The sequence below is a fragment of the Manis javanica genome, chromosome 1, assembly GCF_040802235.1.
Source record: "Manis javanica isolate MJ-LG chromosome 1, MJ_LKY, whole genome shotgun sequence".
Lineage (NCBI taxonomy): Eukaryota > Metazoa > Chordata > Mammalia > Pholidota > Manidae > Manis > Manis javanica.
This window is the reverse complement of record NC_133156.1, coordinates 107316662-107334422: the sequence shown is the minus strand read 5'-3', so window position 1 is coordinate 107334422 and position 17761 is coordinate 107316662. Positions and strand designations below refer to the sequence as shown.

The following is a 17761-nucleotide window of genomic DNA, read 5'->3' as shown; positions in this document are numbered from 1 at the left end:
ATGTGGTTTTTGTCCTTCTTTTTGTTGATGTGGATGATGTTGAGGGATTTTCGAATGTTGTACCATCCTTGCATCCCTGGGATGAATCCCATTTGATCGTGATGGATGGTCTTTTTGATGTACTTTTGAATTCAGTTTGCTAATATTTCGTTGAGTATTTTTGCATCTATGTTCATATTGGTCTGTAATTTTATTTTTTTTTTTGTGGTGTCTTTGCCTGGTTTTGGTATTAGTAGAACAAATAATTTTAAACTTTGTGTGGAACCACAAAAGACCTTGAGTAGCGAAAGCAATCCTGAGAAAACAGAACAAAGCTGGAGGTATCATACTCCCTGATTTCAAACTATACTACAAAGCTGCAGTAATCAAAACCTCATGGCATTCGTGTAAACAGACATATAGATGAGTGAATTAGAATATAGAGCCCAGAAATAAACCCATATATGTATGGTCAATTAATTTATGACTAAAGAGCCAAAAATATACAGTGGAGAAAGGATAATCTCTTCAATAAATGATGTTGGGAAAACTGGACAGCCACATGCAAAAGAATGAAACAAGACCACTATCTCACACCATACATAAAAATTAACTTGAAATGGCTTAAAGATTTGAATATAGGACTTGAAACTATAAAATTCCTAGAAGAAAACATAAGTAGTAAGCTTCTTCACATTGGTCTCAGCAATGTTTTTTGGATCTGACATCAAAGGTAAGGGAAACAAAAGCAAAAATAAACCAATGGGACTACATCAAAATGACATAGTCATTTTTACTACTTCTCCTTGACAAGCAGTATCTGAGGAAGGAAGGAGCAATAACTATTTACTTGCAATGGAAGGCCTTAGCCAGACCTGCCCATAAAAAGTCCTTAAGTGACATAAGTAGAACATTCTTAGACCCTGAGATGTAGGTGTAGGTGGGGGGAGATTGCCTAGTGCTGGCAAGGAAAACATCCCAAGACTTTGAGCCTGGATATGCAGCCAGGGTAGCATGCTAAGTAATCTGTCTATTGCCCTATGAGTTATTTCTGGATGTTGGTAAGTCTAGGATGTGAAGGTAAGTAGTGCTGTATTCTTCTGACCTGTAGATAGCTCCCTCCATCTGGGCTGCCAAGACCACCAACTGGGTGACCTCCTATGAGAACACAAAAGAAGCATTGGGGATCATGCCCACTTGCTTATATCTTTACCCTCTGTCAATTCTTTGCACTCCTTATCAGCTACTTTTGGAGTAAACTAGAATAAGAGCTAAATTGAATTAAGTTCAAGTCATCTTTTTTACCCATCACCACATCATGAACAGACTTTGAAATCTGGCCTCCCTCACTTGTAATTTATAGAATATTTTATGACTTAGCTAATGTCTTAAAGCCCAACTGATTTAACTTTTAAGAAAAAGGCAGATTTCTAAATATGATGATGCAAAAAGAAATAGCAGGTATTCCTTAGGTAAGAAGCAAAGTGTTTGTTCCCTGATTCTGAAACCCAGATGTCCTGTACTACACATTGCTTCTATTTTTCCATCTTTAGGACATACATAATGTGGACAAGGAGGAAAGTAGTAGGAAATTCAATGTGGGCAAGTAGGAAAGTAGATTGTGAAGCATGAATATTACACAAAACACATTCCAGAAACAAGAACAATAGAGGTAAAAGCTGTTCAAAATTAGAAGAATTTTTTTCATGCCTATAGAGAATTACTTGAGAAATATATATGTAGCTCTTAAAAAGTAGAAAATAGGTGGCAAAACATCATCTTTCACAATAACAAAATCTGTTATTGTGAAGATTTGAGGTTGCCAAGGTGCTGAAAATAAGTTTCCAAACTGCTTTGGCTGTTCTCTAGTCCCAAATGCTATCCAATCTACAATTTAACTATAAAAATATCCACTATGGTACATTTCTTCAAATGCCTTATTAAGAATGTAATTCTCATTTTTCTGAGGCTTCAACATCATGATTGTATTATTGTATTGTTCAGGACCTTCATGGCTGCAAGAGATAGCAACCTGATTAAAATGTCTAAAGCTGAATATGTATGTATTTAAATCCCATTATGAATTTGAAGTGTCAATAGATCTAGCTGCTCAAAGCACTATCATGTTTTTATACCCCATACCAGAATAGAAACAGTGTTATATTTGTAATTGGCTAATATTTATGTTGTAGAATGGAGTTTAGATCAAGTAGACTTTGGTTCAAATCCCACTTCTATCACATACTAGCTTTGTGATCTTGGGACATGACTAAACTTCTCTGAGCTTCTGTTTCCTTATGTATGAAATTAGTTAAGCAGGAAAATTCCAAGCAAGGAGAGAAGCATTACCATCTTCATTTTTGGAGACCCCATAAATTTCTGGAAAGGGCCAGGTTAGATAGAAGAGCTTGTTTGGGAAGCCAGCTGAGTATTATGCCAGGTAAGGCACAGAGGTATTCCAGAACTTCCTGCCCTGTGGGTCAGGGACTCTGTAGGTGACACAGTGCCATAGAAATAGCCTGATGGAAAAATGCAGAAGTGGCAGCTAAGCACATAGTAAAAATACTTCCACTCCCATGTACTAAAATGAAGAGTAACATCAGCTCTACTCAGTGACAGCACAATGAGTTCTGCTCTTAATAAATATTCAGTGGTAAAATAATGCTTATTATCACAAGGGCTGTGAGTATATACTAACATAAATATTAGAGACATTTTTAGATTTCAACTGAGATTTTTAATTTTGACATGTATTTTCAAATTTTGTTAATTATTGAAAAAGGATGCTGAGTTTGAAGTAAAAAAAATACATGAATTAAATTTTTCAATAAACATGGACCATAGATGGAGATCTATATTAAAGAAATTAGACATGTAGAGTATATTTAGGAACTCTTAAAACTGAAAGCAGAGAAATGTGAAAGGCCTAGGGCTACAGGAAGAAAAAAGGAGCAAAGAGGATTCTTGACCGTGATCATCTATCAAGGAAATCTAGCCTAACTCCTTAGTACATGATCTTACTTAGGGTCACTCAAGAAGAAAATTACATATATACACAGCACTTCTTCCCTCCAGTGAAAGTCTGAAAACAATTCACCTTTCACAGTATGCAAAGGCAATTGAGTTTATTTTGAAAGAAAAGGTTATGTTGCTTCAGGGAAGTGCCACTCTTAAGAAATAGTCAAAATGTTTTTTTTTTCCCCCAATTTGTAGCTGTTTTTTTCCCTAGTGGTCCAATGTATTAAAAAGCAATTATTAAGCTGCTATTCTTATTAAAAAATTTAACCTGAAATTGTCCTTTTGCAAACTCGGGTCAAGACTAATAAAGAAAAAACAATGTAAGAAGAATAATGATCAAAACAAAAGGGGTTACTGGGGAAGCGATCGAGTTCTTCAAACTCTAAGGGAATGTTGGACCCACAGATTGTTTGTCTTTGGGCTTGTCATTGGGAGGTTGAATCAATTCATTGTAATTATCTCAGCAGTAAGTCTGTGCAAGGGAAGAAAGACATGTTTATCAGAGATGCTACTTATCTATTTCAGTGATCTCTTGCTCTATAAAAAGCCACCCCAAATTTAGTGGTTTAAAGCAATAACAGCCTTATTTTCCTGCTTGTCTTTGCAGCCCCTCGTGTAGCCCCAGTAAGCTGGTTCCCGTGCCTGGCTCTCTGCATGACTCACTTATGCGTCTGATGAATGGCAGGGACACTGGGTGGCTAGGGCCTCTCTTTTTCTACATGGTCCTTCCATGTGACTAGATTGGGCCTCTTTGCATGATGGGACTATTTGTCACAAACTGTCCCAGATCCAAGAGGAGGAGAAGTAAATTCCATCTCGTGGTGGGAGAGGTGTCAAGAATTTGTGAATCTTGTTAGTCAAAATGATGTCTTTTCCCTCCTTTTTCTTTTCCTCAAATCTTGTCAGTTGTATACCTCCAAAGTATACAGAGCTTCAATAGAGAGTTGTCTCTTTCCTCATAGCATGCCAGGACTCCGGCATTTTTAGAGGATCTCTTAGAGGCCAGGAGCATGATTTCAACCCTAGGCTGAGAATCAGCAAATGAAGGTTAGCTCATTTATGATGGTCAAGCCTGTGAGATTGCTTGAAATCGCTCAGGGCAAGTTGTTCCAAAGAATCCCCCAAACTGGGTCAGGACCCAGCCTGACTCCTGCATTTGTCACTAGATGGCTGGACCTCACCAAGTCCACCATGAAGACATCCAGCAAACAGACGCACTACTGCTGACACTGCTTGCTGGGACAAGGCGACTCTGCTCTTTCCGCCCCACACCCACTGCACAGCACATCCCTGGATAATGACAGGTTTCATCTTTATAAAGTAAATCATATTGGCATTACAGCACTTCCATAAACTCCCTGACCTTGCCAAATTTGCAAAAAACAGCATTGTGAGTACTTCGCCTGTGAAGTTTAAACCAGTTGCTTAGGGTGTGTTCTTAATGGCCATATCTGTAGATACACCCTGATCTTAACTATTGCCTAATAGATAATGTGAATTTTTATCAAAGAGCAGCAACAATTTTTTTCTTTTGTGATAGATATGTGGTAATATTTTCTTCTTTTGTTCTGAGAAGTCAGACAAATTTTTTTTTAAATCCTGGAAATGGTGGGTCCAAACTGTCTTCCTAGATACAAAGCCCTTATTTGTTTGTAGAACATTTGATCTTAGCCATTGCCAAACCAATGACAAGTTTCTAGATTTTGGGATGCCCTTTTGGCTATAAAATGCATATGGAGCTTTTCAGTCCTTATTGTAAGAGTTTTTAACCCTATCACTCTAAATAAAACCAGTTTCAGTAGAAATTAGGTAGTAAAGAGTAGTGCAGGGGTTCATTCCATATTCAGTTGTTTAAGTGAATGGCTGTGGCTTAGGGGTTTTACTGATCCTGCAAAGGAGAAGAGAGAAAGGAGGTAGGGGGAACAGACAGATTCCTTCCCTTGTAATGGAGATGATAAGGTCCAGCGAAACAGCCTGAACAAACGGATATCCAAGTCCACATCCAGTGGTGAAATGAAGGGCAGAGTTTTGGTTGCATCCTGTGGTTAGCTGTTCTGTGATAATGGAATCACAACAGTGAGAATGAGAAGTACCCAAATGAGTAGTACATTCTGATTGGAGCCCTAAAGAAAAGGTGAGTGGCAGGTGAAGGGGATAGACAGGTATATTAACAAAAAAAGCCTCCCTTTCTTTTCTTTCTTCATCTCATCAGAATGTCTTTGTGACTTTACAGTGGAAGGTTTCCGTAGCTAGGGATTTAGGAATAAGCACCAAGGCCTCATGCAGAAGTAGAAATGTTGAAAAAAGTAAAGCAGGAATCAACAGGAGTTAACAGTTATTTTATAAAGAACTTATCAGCCTTTGATTTTAGTTCCTCTGGTGCTTCTAGTATCTTCTTTCTTTATTCTTCTTAATGTCTTGGTGTTTTTATCATCATTTTCAGGTTTCTCTCATTTGTAATTGTGTGCATATATGTATGCTGCTACTTAGTCCTTTTTCTGACTGCATAGTGAGGACTTGAAGAGCAGCAAACTCATGTCTTTTATTCCCATTGTCATTTCCTCCTGTCTAACAACAGTACTCCGTGGGCCTTGGTACATACTCTTAATTGATAAAAGGACATTGCCACTTCTAAATGAACATTAAGGGTGTGACCCTGTTCACTATTTCATGATGACTATCAAAGGAAAGAAAATTCCTGACATCTTTTATGCCGCTATTTGAATATGTGATTGTTAAGCAAGGAAACAGGTCTGCTTTTAGTCCAGTGTCCAGTGGACTCAACTAACTAACTATGGGCAAACTGCATAACATCTTCAGCCTCAAGTATCATCAGTTAATGTACGTAAGGCATTTAAAGTGTCTGGCATAGAGTTAAAAGTCAATAAATGTTAGCTGTGTTCATTATCATCATCCCGTGATCATGTCCATACATCTTATGCACACCAGGTCTTGAAATTTACAGCACTCACTAATGTTGGTCCATCTGTTACAAAAATTCCTGCTAGCAGTATCCCAGGCCAAATATATACTTCTAAGTATCTCCCTCCTTTGAAGAATTCTGTCATTTGCTTATAGTCTTTGCTGTAGAGTCTTTAATGAAGCTTAAATGTATACCTGCTCAGTCTTTCACGTTGAAGATAACACTGTTTGAAGACCAACTTTCACAAATCTCAGTCTGTAAATAACTGTTTTATTCTTTCCATTGCATTTTTGTGATAGCACCTACTTGGAATTTTATCTTACTGGGTGAGATTTCTACTGCCCACTGTCCTTACCTGGGTTGTTGGTAACCGTGCCAAAGCCCTGTGGCCATTTGGTGGTGACATGTTATAAATAACATTATTACCATAATTAAAAGGTTGGATGAGACAGGCTTGGGAGGGAAATGCATTTGGATTTGGCTTGCAAACAAGCACAGGTCACTGGGGTCATTAACTATTTACTGTAATTGACCAAATACTCTTGAATATGGTGGTGTTTTTCTGAGTAGCCATGCCCAACACCTGACTGGTGTGTTTTGACCTTATTCCAAATAAATTGTACAGTAAAAAATATTCACTGATGGCCTACTGTGTGCCCTTTTATTGTGCTTTTATGCAGGTTTTTCAAACTTTTCAAGAGTCTATTAAACTGTTTAGGTCTTCCAAATCTAACTTCATCAATGTGTAAAATAAAGTGTTTACTAATTAAAGAAATAATAAAATATGACCATAATGAAATATATTGTTTAATTACTTGGCAACATATTATTTTGTATAATCAGTGAGTAATATGGTGACCATTAATCTGAATCTCTTTCTAGCATCTCTCCCTTTTACCTCAGTAGCAGCTAAGTTGCTCTACTAAGGGCCAGAATGTTCTGGGGTTGGGTACATGTGCTGGTCTCTCTAATTTTACAAAGTTCTCCATGGAAATCTGGTACCCTACCATCTACCTTCCCTGCTACCCCTGAGAACTAAAGAAGAGCTCTATCTTTTTCCCTTCTCCTTCTCCTCCTCTTATTATTGGTTAGGTATTGTTTCCATAGGAATAGAGGTCATCACATGAAAAAAATAGGAAGGTTAAAATAAGAAATGCTTTTACACTCATAAAATCTAATTTTCAAGTTTCTATTTTTTATTTATTCTTTCTTTTATTTTTCTATTGATCAAAGTTAAAAGGAAAAGAATAGACTCCATTAGCTTGCATACAGAATGAGTAAAGGATTGCTTTTGTATTCTTCAAATAAAATACTTAAAATATTTAAAGTGGCCAAGATAGAGTAATACTTGCTAAGGTCTGAAAGAATGTCTGTGAAAGAAATAGTGGTATAATAATGTTCTCTGTCACAACATAAACTAGGTCCTGTCTGAGGCCTTCCCAGGAATTTTCCTCTTCTTATCTGCTTTGGGCAGCCTGACCTCACTGACTTGAGTTTAACCATCTTGAAATAACAGTGGTTGAGGTTTAATTTGTTCATGTAGAGAAATACTTTGAAGATAAATATATGGTAAATCTAGCATGGATTTATTCAGTTTTAGGTGAGCTAGTATATAGGTGTACTCATAACAATTAATATTTTATCACTGACAGTTTATGTACTGCAATACTGTACTGTGTGAATATTATAAATAGAATAAAAAGTTAAGCTTTAATAATAAAACATCTGTGACACCAATTCTGTTGACTTCTCCACATAACTGTGCACAATAGTTTTTAAATAGTTTTAATGCAGAACTATAAGAATTTCCAGTAAATTATTTATCAATAGTTATTTATAAAAGGGGTTGTAAATTTCCATATAATTTCTTCCTATCCAGGTCCAGATATGAATCAAAGGAACATGGAAAGATATACTCCAAGAACTATGAAAATAATTGGTAAGACTATTAGAGGAATGCATTATGTCATTGGTAAAAATATTATTAACTTTTATATCATATTTTAGTTTATCCACATTACTATTTAGCAACCACATCCATTACAACATGTCTTTACTATAAAGTGAAATAAGGAAAGTATAGATTAAAATAGAGCAAGTTGATACCACATTTAAGTTTGATGTTTATTTACCTTTAAGACAATGTATTTCAAGTCTAGGGAAAATTCTGTTTTTTGGTTCTGCCAATTAAAGATAACTCCACAAAGATTTTGTTTGTAAATATCAACATTTCCAGTGTGGCATCTAGCTGAGCATGCAAAGCATTAATAAAGTAAGATAATGAAGGATGACAAACAGAAGCATATTTCCAGTTCAGTCCTTATTGCAGTTTTTTTGTGCAGGCTATTTGATGACACATTAACACATTATAATAAATTTCTCTCATGAGAATTTGGCTCAATGTCAATCTGACTTTGAAAAAAGATCCAAGCTGCCCAGTCAAATTAACTCTGCCTTGACAACTTACCTTCAGCTACTGAAATTTGACCTCGTAACACTTCATGTAGTTATTACTCTTCATTGCACCTTAATGGGTTGTTTTATCCTGAGGAGAAACTCGTAACATCTATACCAGATTAATATTTAGAAATGTGAAAGAGATCTGGTATTTCTGCACAGCCCCATTGCACATTGCTGTCTTTGTGTCTCAGACATTCTTTTGGTCTGGCAAAGAGCAGGGCAGTGAAAGAAGGAAAATGGAAGGCATTCTGGTCTGTCTTTTGCTGACTCTTCAATAGTTTGTGTTTGTAAAAGATCACAGACCAGAAAGTGTTTTAGACTCTGGTGCATTCAAGCTTACAGCTTCTGCTTGGGCAATGTGACAAGGGTTTGAGATGCCCTTCCAAATGTGCCCAGCTTAAGTTACAAAAAATGTTAATAGCTTTGACCTCTTCAACTATTACAAGGAGAAAAGGCTCTACTCACTTAAGGGCCACCCTCCTGTAACCTTTATCCTTGAAGTGAGTCACATACTAATTTCCTTTCAGGAAAGTTTAAACCGAAAGATGTTTAGTCAGTAGGATTACTTTTTACTTTAAGAACGCCAAACATTTGAGATTTGAGCGGTATGATTAAGATACCAAATTAATCCAGTAATTTGAAAAATGTGTGCAAAGTACCAAACTAAATTACTACCAACCCACACAGTCTTCATTTATTCCCCTCTGTTTATGCAAATAAGCATTCTATTAGTAACCTGAATAAAAGTGATTAAAATGAAATTTAGTAATCTGCCATAAGCACATGAGATAATGACTGACATAGTCATAAAAATAAGAGGTCTCTACTACTGATTAAACAGGCCTATGTAGATCCCAGATACTATTTTGCTGTTGAAAGCCTCATTTATTATACTTACCACTGGTGTATTAAGATTTAGGAATATTTGAAATCTTCTCAGGACTTCTCAGGATTGTCTACGACAATACCAGGAATGTATGATATTTTAGAAGGGCCCTAAGGTTCTAACTGTTCTTTGGTAAATAGAATCCAGTCCTAAACCATGTCTCTCATTGTCTTTTAGGCCCTTTTCATTAAAATAACAAAATAATGACAATGAAACATTTATTAAATCTTTACTCCATTAAGGAGCTTTGGTGAATCAATGAGATTTAGCCATGGCTGATATAATCTGAGAACACTTAAGAACTGACAGAATCGTCTCTGAGGCTAACCCAGAGCACAAGAATTCCCTTATGACCTCTGACAATGCATGTTGGGTGGCTGATAGATTAGAAATGAGAAACAAATAGAAATTTATGTTTGTCCTTCCTCTACTGTATTTCATCAATGTCTATTTTAAAATCCCTAAAATTGGAATGTATGTGGTGTTTCTTGGTTTAATTGCAGTGTTTTTTACTTTGTTAATACATACTATAATGATATATCTTTCAACTGACATAGCTCCTATTTTCTGATTTTATCTATCAAATCCACAGGATGTACAGAAGGAAGATTAAGGAATTAATATTTCATGATTTTTCTATCAGTGAGGCTCCATGACTTCGTATCAGCCTGTGAGTATAGCTAAGAAACCCTTCTTATATTTCCCTATTTTCAGGTTCTGTCCAGTAACATTGTCTTTAATTATTTTTATTAATTTGTGTGTGTGTGTCTGTATGTATGTATGTGTTTAGTGTCTGGAGATAAAATCTCCAGAACAGCTTCAATTTTTTAATGCCGGAAGCCAGCAAGCCTCACCAAGAAGGCATCCCTTTAGACAGAATAATGCAGTTTATTCAATGATTATTGAATTCAAACCAGTGGACAGGCAAGTTTCCCAGAGAAGCTGAGAAGCATCTTGTGTGAAGTACCGAGACTCTGAATTTCAGCACCTGAGCTCTTCTACTAATGGAATTGAGTTTAACTGATTGCTTTTTTTCCCCATGTGAATACTTGATACTGTCTCGCAAAGAGCTAGTCCTTAGTGGTCCACACATTTGGTGCTCCTCTCACAGTGTTTCGTTCTCAAGCAGGTCTCAAGACTGATATTCTCAAGCAGGTAAGACTGGGATTCCCTAGAAGAGTGGATTTAAACATTTTTGACTGTGACCCAAAGTACTAAAGATATTCTATTCCATACTCCCCACTTAATACATATACACACATAGCTGAGAGTCCATACAATGGAAATGAAAATATCACACACATTAACCACTATTAGGACTTGGCACTGATTTACTTTGAACTATTTTGTCCCTATTACTGTTTTTAAATGCTAACTTCCATTTTTTCCCTTTTTTTTTTTTTTTTGAGAGGGCATCTCTCAGATTTATTGATCAAATGGTTGTTAACAACAATAAAATTCAGTATAGGGGGGTCAATGCTCAATGTACAATCATTAATCCATCTCAAGCCTAATTCTCGTCAGTCTCCAATCTTCTGAAGCATAACAAACAAGTTCTTACATGGTGAACGAATTCTTGCACAGTGAATAAATTCTTACATGGTGAACAGTACAAGGGCAGTCATCACAGAAACTTTCGGTTTTGATCATGCATTATGACCTATAAACAATCAGGTCAAATATGAATATTCGTTTGATTTTTGTACTTGATTTATATGTTGATCCCACATTTCTCCTATTATTATTATTATTTTTATTTTTAATAAAATGCTGAAGTGGTAGGTACATGCAAGATAAAGGTAGAAAACATAGTTTAGTGCTGTAAGAGGGCAAATGTAGATGATCAGATGATCAGGTGTGTGCCTATGGACCAAGTATTAATCCAGGCTAGACAAGGGCAGCAAGACATCCACGGATGCAGAAGATTTCTCTCAAGGCAGGGGGGGTGAGGTACTGAGCCTCACCTCTGTTGATCCCCAAATTCTCACCTGATGGCCCCCCTGCAACTGTGCCTGTCTTAGGTTGTTCCTCCCTTGAGGAATCTTACCCATCTCTGGCTAACCAGTCATCTTCCGGAGCCATACAGGGAAATGTAAAGTTGGTAAGTGAGAGAGAAGCCATATTGTTTGCAAAGGTTAGCTTTTTACTTCTTTGCACATTTATGCCCTGTGGCTTCTATGCCCAGCACTTGTCTCGAGGTATCTTTACCACCTGGAGGAATTATGATACTCGGTAAATTCGATATGAGGCACGAATTCTATTTAAGGGTTGTAATCAGGAAGGAAGAAGAAAAGCTATAGATGTAGCATATGAAGGAAACATGGGAGGATTGATTATTTCTTTGACATATCTTCTTGTAGAGTACCTTAAGTATGTATAGGTTTTAAACTACTAACTAATTTGCACACACATATTAACATAATAGGAATACGGTGACATAAACAAAGCAAATCTATAATTACCATCCATCTCCAGTGAAGCCAAGAAAACCATTTAGTCACCCTAGGCATTTGTGAAAATTTATCTATGAAATTTATCTATGATATAATGGATATTGTCCAACTGTACTTGAACAATCAGACAAATTAAAGCAGCCCATTTCTGGGATCTGTTCACATCCCATATGTTCTTTTAACCATAGATAGTCTATAGTCATGAGATTTTGGAGTGCTACAACTTGCACCCCTCCCAACTCCTGGTTGAGTTCCAACAGTACAGATCCGGTCAAATTCGTTGTCTCACTGTATGCACATGCCAGCCTAGACATCTCCCTCCTCATTCCTATGGCAAGTCCAGGAGACGGTGGGCTGGATGCAGCCACAACCGCAGCATCGTCCGGATCCCTGTGGAGGCTTTTTGATGATCATCCCCCGGCACAAGTCCCCCAGAGAGTGCTGATGCCGGAAGTTCCTCCTCATATCGTATCTTAGTTCATTTTCTGGGTATCCAAGCTAGGCCTTGATCTTCTGCATAGAAACAAACAGACCCTTTGCCCACACTTTGACATGCCCTGTATACCACTGTGCAGAACTCATTGGAGGTCAGCACACAATAACTGCTTTTTTTTTTTTTTTTTTTTAATTAAGAGAAAGGAATATTATCAGAAAAAAGTACCTCCATAGCTGATCATCTGACACCCTTTAAGTGATCAACATTAAGGATATTTAAAGCATGCGTTGATCTTTGATTTACCATTAGTTTTATCCTGTTAAGGAGTAATCCCCCTTTTCTTTCTTTCTTTCTTTCTTTCTTTCTTTTTTTTTTTTTAATTTTTAATCTACACTTACATGAAGAATACTATGTTTACTATGCTCTCCCCTATATCAGGTCCCCCCTAACAACCACATTACGGTTACTGTCCATCAGCTTAGCAAAATGTTGTAGAGTCACTACTTGTCCTCTCTGTGTTGTGCAGCCCACCCTCCCCTTTCTCCCTCCCCCCCATGCATGCTAATCTTAATACCCCTCTTCTTCTTCCCCCCTCTTATCCGTCCCTGCCCACCCATCCTCCCCAGTTCCTTTCCCTTTGGTACCTGTTAGTCCATTTTTGGGTTCTGTAATTCCACTGCTGTTTTGTTCCTTCAGTTTTTCCTTTGTTCCTATACTCCTCAGATGAGTGAAATCATTTGGTATTTCTCTTTCTCCGCTTGGCTTATTTCACTGAGCATAATACTCTCCAGCTCCATCCATGTTGCTGCAAATGGTTGGATTTTTCCACTTCTTATGGCTGAGTAGTATTCCATTGTGTATATGTACCACATCTTCTTTATCCATTCATCTACCGATGGACATTTAGGTTGCTTCCAATTCTTGGCTATTGTAAATAGTGCTGCGATAAACATAGGAGTGCATCTGTCTTTCTCAAATTTGATTGCTGCATTCTTAGGGTAAATTCCTAGGAGTGGAATTCCTGGGTCAAATGGTAGGTCTGTTTTGAGCATTTTGACGCACCTCCATACTGCTTTCCACAATGGTTGAACTAATTTACATTCCCACCAGCAGTGTAGGAGGGTTCCCCTTTCTCCACAGCCTCGCCAACATTTGTTGTTGTTTGTCTTTTGGATGGCAGCTATCCTTACTGGTGTGAGGTGATACCTCATTGTAGTTTTAATTGGCATTTCTCTGATAATTAGTGATGTGGAGCATCTTTTCATGTGTCTCTTGGCCATCTGTATTTTTTTTTGAAGAACTGTCTGTTCAGTTCCTCTGCCCATTTTTTAATTGGGTTATTTGTTTTTTGTTTGTTGAGGTGTGTGAGCTCTTTATATATTCTGGACGTCAAGCCTTTATCGGATCTGTCATTTTCAAATATATTCTCCCATACTGTAGGGTTCCTTTTTGTTCTATTGATGGTGTCTTTCGCTGTACAGAAGCTTTTCAGCTTAATGTAGTCCCACTTGCTCATTTTTGCTGTTTTCCTTGCCCGGGGAGATATGTTCAAGAAGAGATCACTCATGTTTATGTCTAAGAGGTTTTTGCCTATGTTTTTTTCCAAGAGTTTAATGGTTTCATGACTTACATTCAGGTCTTTGATCCATTTTGAGTTTACCTTTGTATATGGGGTTAGACAATGGTCCAGTTTCATTCTCCTACATGTAGCTGTCCAGTTTTGCCAGCACCATCTGTTGAAGAGACTGTCATTTTGCCATTGTATGTCCATGGCTCCTTTATCAAATATTAATTGACCATATATGTTTGGGTTAATTTCTGGGGTCTGTAATCTGTTCCACTGGTCTGTGGCTCTGTTCTTGTGCCAGTACCAAATTGTCTTGATTACTATGGCTTTGTAGTAGAGCTTGAAGTTGGGGAGTGAGATCCCCCCTACTTTATTCTTCTTTTTCAGGATTGCTTTGGCTATTCGGGGTCTTTGGTGTTTCCATATGAATTTTTGAATTATTTGTTCCAATTCATTGAAGAATGTTGCTGGTAATTTGAGAGGGATTGCATCAAATCTGTATATTGCTTTGGGCAGGATGGCCATTTTGACGATATTAATTCTTCCTAGCCATGAGCATGGGATGAGTTTCCATTTATTAGTGTCCCCTTTAATTTCTCTTAAGAGTGACTTGTAGTTTTCAGAGTATAAGTCTTTCACTTCTTTGGTTAGGTTTATTCCTAGGTATTTTATTCTTTTTGATGCAATGGTGAATGGAATTGTTTTCCTGATTTCTCTTTCTATTGATTCGTTGTTAGTGTATAGGAAAGCTACAGATTTCTGTGTGTTAATTTTGTATCCTGCAATTTTGCTGTATTCTGATATCAGTTCTAGTAGTTTTGGAGTGGAGTCTTTAGGGTTTTTTATGTACAGTATCATATCATCTGCAAATAGTGACAGTTTAACTTCTTCTTTACCAATCTGGATTCCTTGTATTTCTTTGTTTTGTCTGATTGCCGTGGCTAGGACCTCCAGTACTATGTTAAATAACAGTGGGGAGAGTGGGCATCCCTGTCTGGTTCCCGATCTCAGAGGAAATGCTTTCAGCTTCTCGCTGTTCAGTATAATGCTGGCTGTGGGTTTATCATATATGGCCTTTATTATGTTGAGGTACTTGCCCTCTATTCCCATTTTGCTGAGAGTTTTTATCATGAATGGATGTTGAATTTTGTCAAATGCTTTTTCAGCATCTATGGAGATGATCATGTGGTTTTTGTCTTTCTTTTTGTTGATGTGGTGGATGATGTTGATGGATTTTCGAATGTTGTACCATCCTTGCATCCCTGGGATGAACCCCACTTGGTCATGGTGTATGATCCTTTTGATATACTGTTGAATTCTGTTTGCTAATATTTTATTGAGTATTTTTGCATCTACATTCATCAGGGATATTGGTCTGTAATTTTCTTTTTTGGTGGGGTCTTTGCCTGGTTTTGGTATTAGGGTGATGTTGGCCTCATAGAACGAGTTTGGGAGTATTCCCTCTTCTTTTATTTTGTGGAACACTTTAAGGAGAATGGGTATTATGTCTTCTCTGTGTGTCTGATAAAATTCCGAGGTAAATCCGTCCGGCCCCGGGGTTTTGTTCTTGGGTAGTTTTTTGATTACTGTTTCAATTTCTTTGCTTGTAATTGGTTTGTTTAACTTTTGTGTTTCTTCCTTGGTCAGTCTTGGGAGGTTGTATTTTTCTAGGAAGTTGTCCATTTCTTCTAGGTTTTCCAGCTTGTTGGCATATAGGTTTTCATAGTAGTCTTTAATAATTCTTTGTATTTCTGTGGAGTCTGTCGTGATTTTTCCATTCTCATTTCTGATTATGTTGATTTGTGTTGACTCTCTTTTTCTCTTAATAAGTTGGGCTAGAGGCTTATCTATTTTGTTTATTTTCTCAAAGAACCAGCTCTTGGTTTCGTTGATTTTTGCTATTGTTTTATTCTCAATTTTGTTTATTTCTTCTGTGATCTTTATTATGTCCCTCCTTCTGCTGACTTTAGGCCTCATTTGTTCTTCTTTTTCCAGTTTTAATAATTGTGATGTTAGACTATTCATTTGGGATTGTTCTTCCTTCTTCAAGTGTGCCTGGATTGCTATATACTTTCCTCTTAAGACTGCTTTCGCTGCATCCCACAGAAGTTGGGGCTTAGTGTTGTTGTTGTCATTTGTTTCTATATATTCCTTGATCTCTATTTTGATTTGTTCATTGATCCATTGATTATTTAGTGGCATGTTGTTAAGCCTCCATGTGTTTGTGAGCCTTTTGTTTTCTTTGTAGAATTTATTTCTACTTTCATACCTTTGTGGTCTGAAAAATTGGTTGGTAGAATTTCAATATTTTGGAATTTACTGAGGCTCTTTTTGTGAGCTAGTATGTGGTCTATTCTGGAGAATGTTCCATGTGCACTTGAGAAGAATGTATATCCTGTTGCTTTTGGATGTAGAGTTCTATAGATGTCTATTAGGTCCATCTGTTCTAGTGTGTTGTTCAGTGCCTGTGTGTCCTTACTTATTTTCTGCCCGGTGGATCTATCCTTTGGGGTGAGTGGTGTGTTGAAGTCTCCTACAATGAATGCACTGCAGTCTATTTCCGTCTTTAGTTCTGTTAGTATTTGCTTCACATATGCTGGTGCTCCTGTATTGGGTGCATATATATTTAGAATGGTTATATCCTCTTGTTGGACTGAGCCCTTTATCATTATGTAGTGTCCTTCTTTATCTCTTATTACTTTCCTTGTTTTGAAGTCTATTTTGTCTGATATTAGTACTGCAACCCCTGCTTTCTTCTCACTGTTGTTTGCCTGAAATATGTTTTTCCATCCCTTGACTTTTAGTCTATGCTTATCTTTGGGTTTAAGGTGAGTTTCTTGTAAGCAGCATATAGATGGGTCTTGCTTTTTTATCCATTCTATTACTCTATGTCTTTTGATTGGTGCATTAAGTCCATTTACATTTAGGGTGACTATTGAGAGATATGTACTTATTGCCATTGCAGGCTTTAGATTCATGGTTACCAAAGGTTCAAGGTTAGCTTCTTTATTATCTTACTGCCTAACTTAGCTCGCTTATTGAGCTGTTATATACACTGTCTGGAGATTCTTTTCTTCTCTCCCTTCTTATTCCTCCTCCTCCATTCTTCATATGTTGTGTGTTTTGTTCTGTGCTCTTTTTAGGGGTGCTCCCATCTAGAGCAGTCCCTGTAGGATTCCCTGTAGAGGTGGTTTGTGGGAAGCAAATTCCCTCAGCTTTTGCTTGTCTGGGAATTGTTTAATCCCGCCATCATATTTAAATGATAATCGTGCTGGATACAGTATCCTTGGTTCAAGGCCCTTCTGTTTCATTGCATTAAGTATATCATGCCATTCTCTTCTGGCCTGTAGGGTTTCTGTCGAGAAGTCTGATGTTAGCCTGATGGGTTTTCCTTTATAGGTGACCTTTTTCTCTCTAGCTGCCTTTAAAACTCTTTCCTTGTCCTTGATCCTTGCCATTTTAATTACTATGTGTCTTGGTGTTGTCCTCCTTGGATCCTTTCTGTTGGGAGTTCTGTGTAATTCCATGGTCTATTCGATTATTTCCTCCCCCAGTTTGGAAAAGTTTTCAGCAATTATTTCTTCAAAGAGACTTTCTATCCCTTTTCCTCTTTCTTCCTCTTCTGGTATCCCTATAATACGAATATTATTCCTTTTATATTGGACACATATTTCTCTTAGTGTTGTTTCATTCCTGGAAATCCTTTTATCTCTCTCTATGTCAGCTTCTATATGTTCCTGTTCTCTGGCTTCTATTCCTTCAGTGGCCTCTTGCATCTTATCCATTCTGCTTATAAATCCTTCCAGGGATTGTTTCACTTTTGTGATCTCCTTCCTGACATCTGTGATCTCCTTCCGGACTTCATCCCACTGCTCTTGAATTTTTCTCTGCATCTCATCCCATTGCTCTTGCATTTTTCTCTGCATCTCCGTCAGCATGTTCATGACTTTTATTTTGAATTCTTTTTCAGGAGGACTGGTTAGGTCTGTCTCCCTCTCAGGTGTTGTCTCTGTGATCTTTGTCTGCCTGTAGTTTTGCC

General features: G+C 37.3%; 1 long non-coding RNA gene across 2 annotated transcripts in view; it reads left to right on the top strand.

Moving 5' to 3' along the window:
- The window catches only part of LOC108383524 (uncharacterized), a 242378-nt gene that overhangs the window by 38979 nt on the left and 185638 nt on the right, over window positions 1-17761 (top strand). For both annotated transcript variants that reach the window (XR_012130020.1, XR_005062363.2), the window contains exons 3-4: window positions 7800-7859; window positions 9859-9936. This is a non-coding gene — a long non-coding RNA (uncharacterized lncRNA). The remainder of the gene's footprint in view (window positions 1-7799; window positions 7860-9858; window positions 9937-17761) is intronic.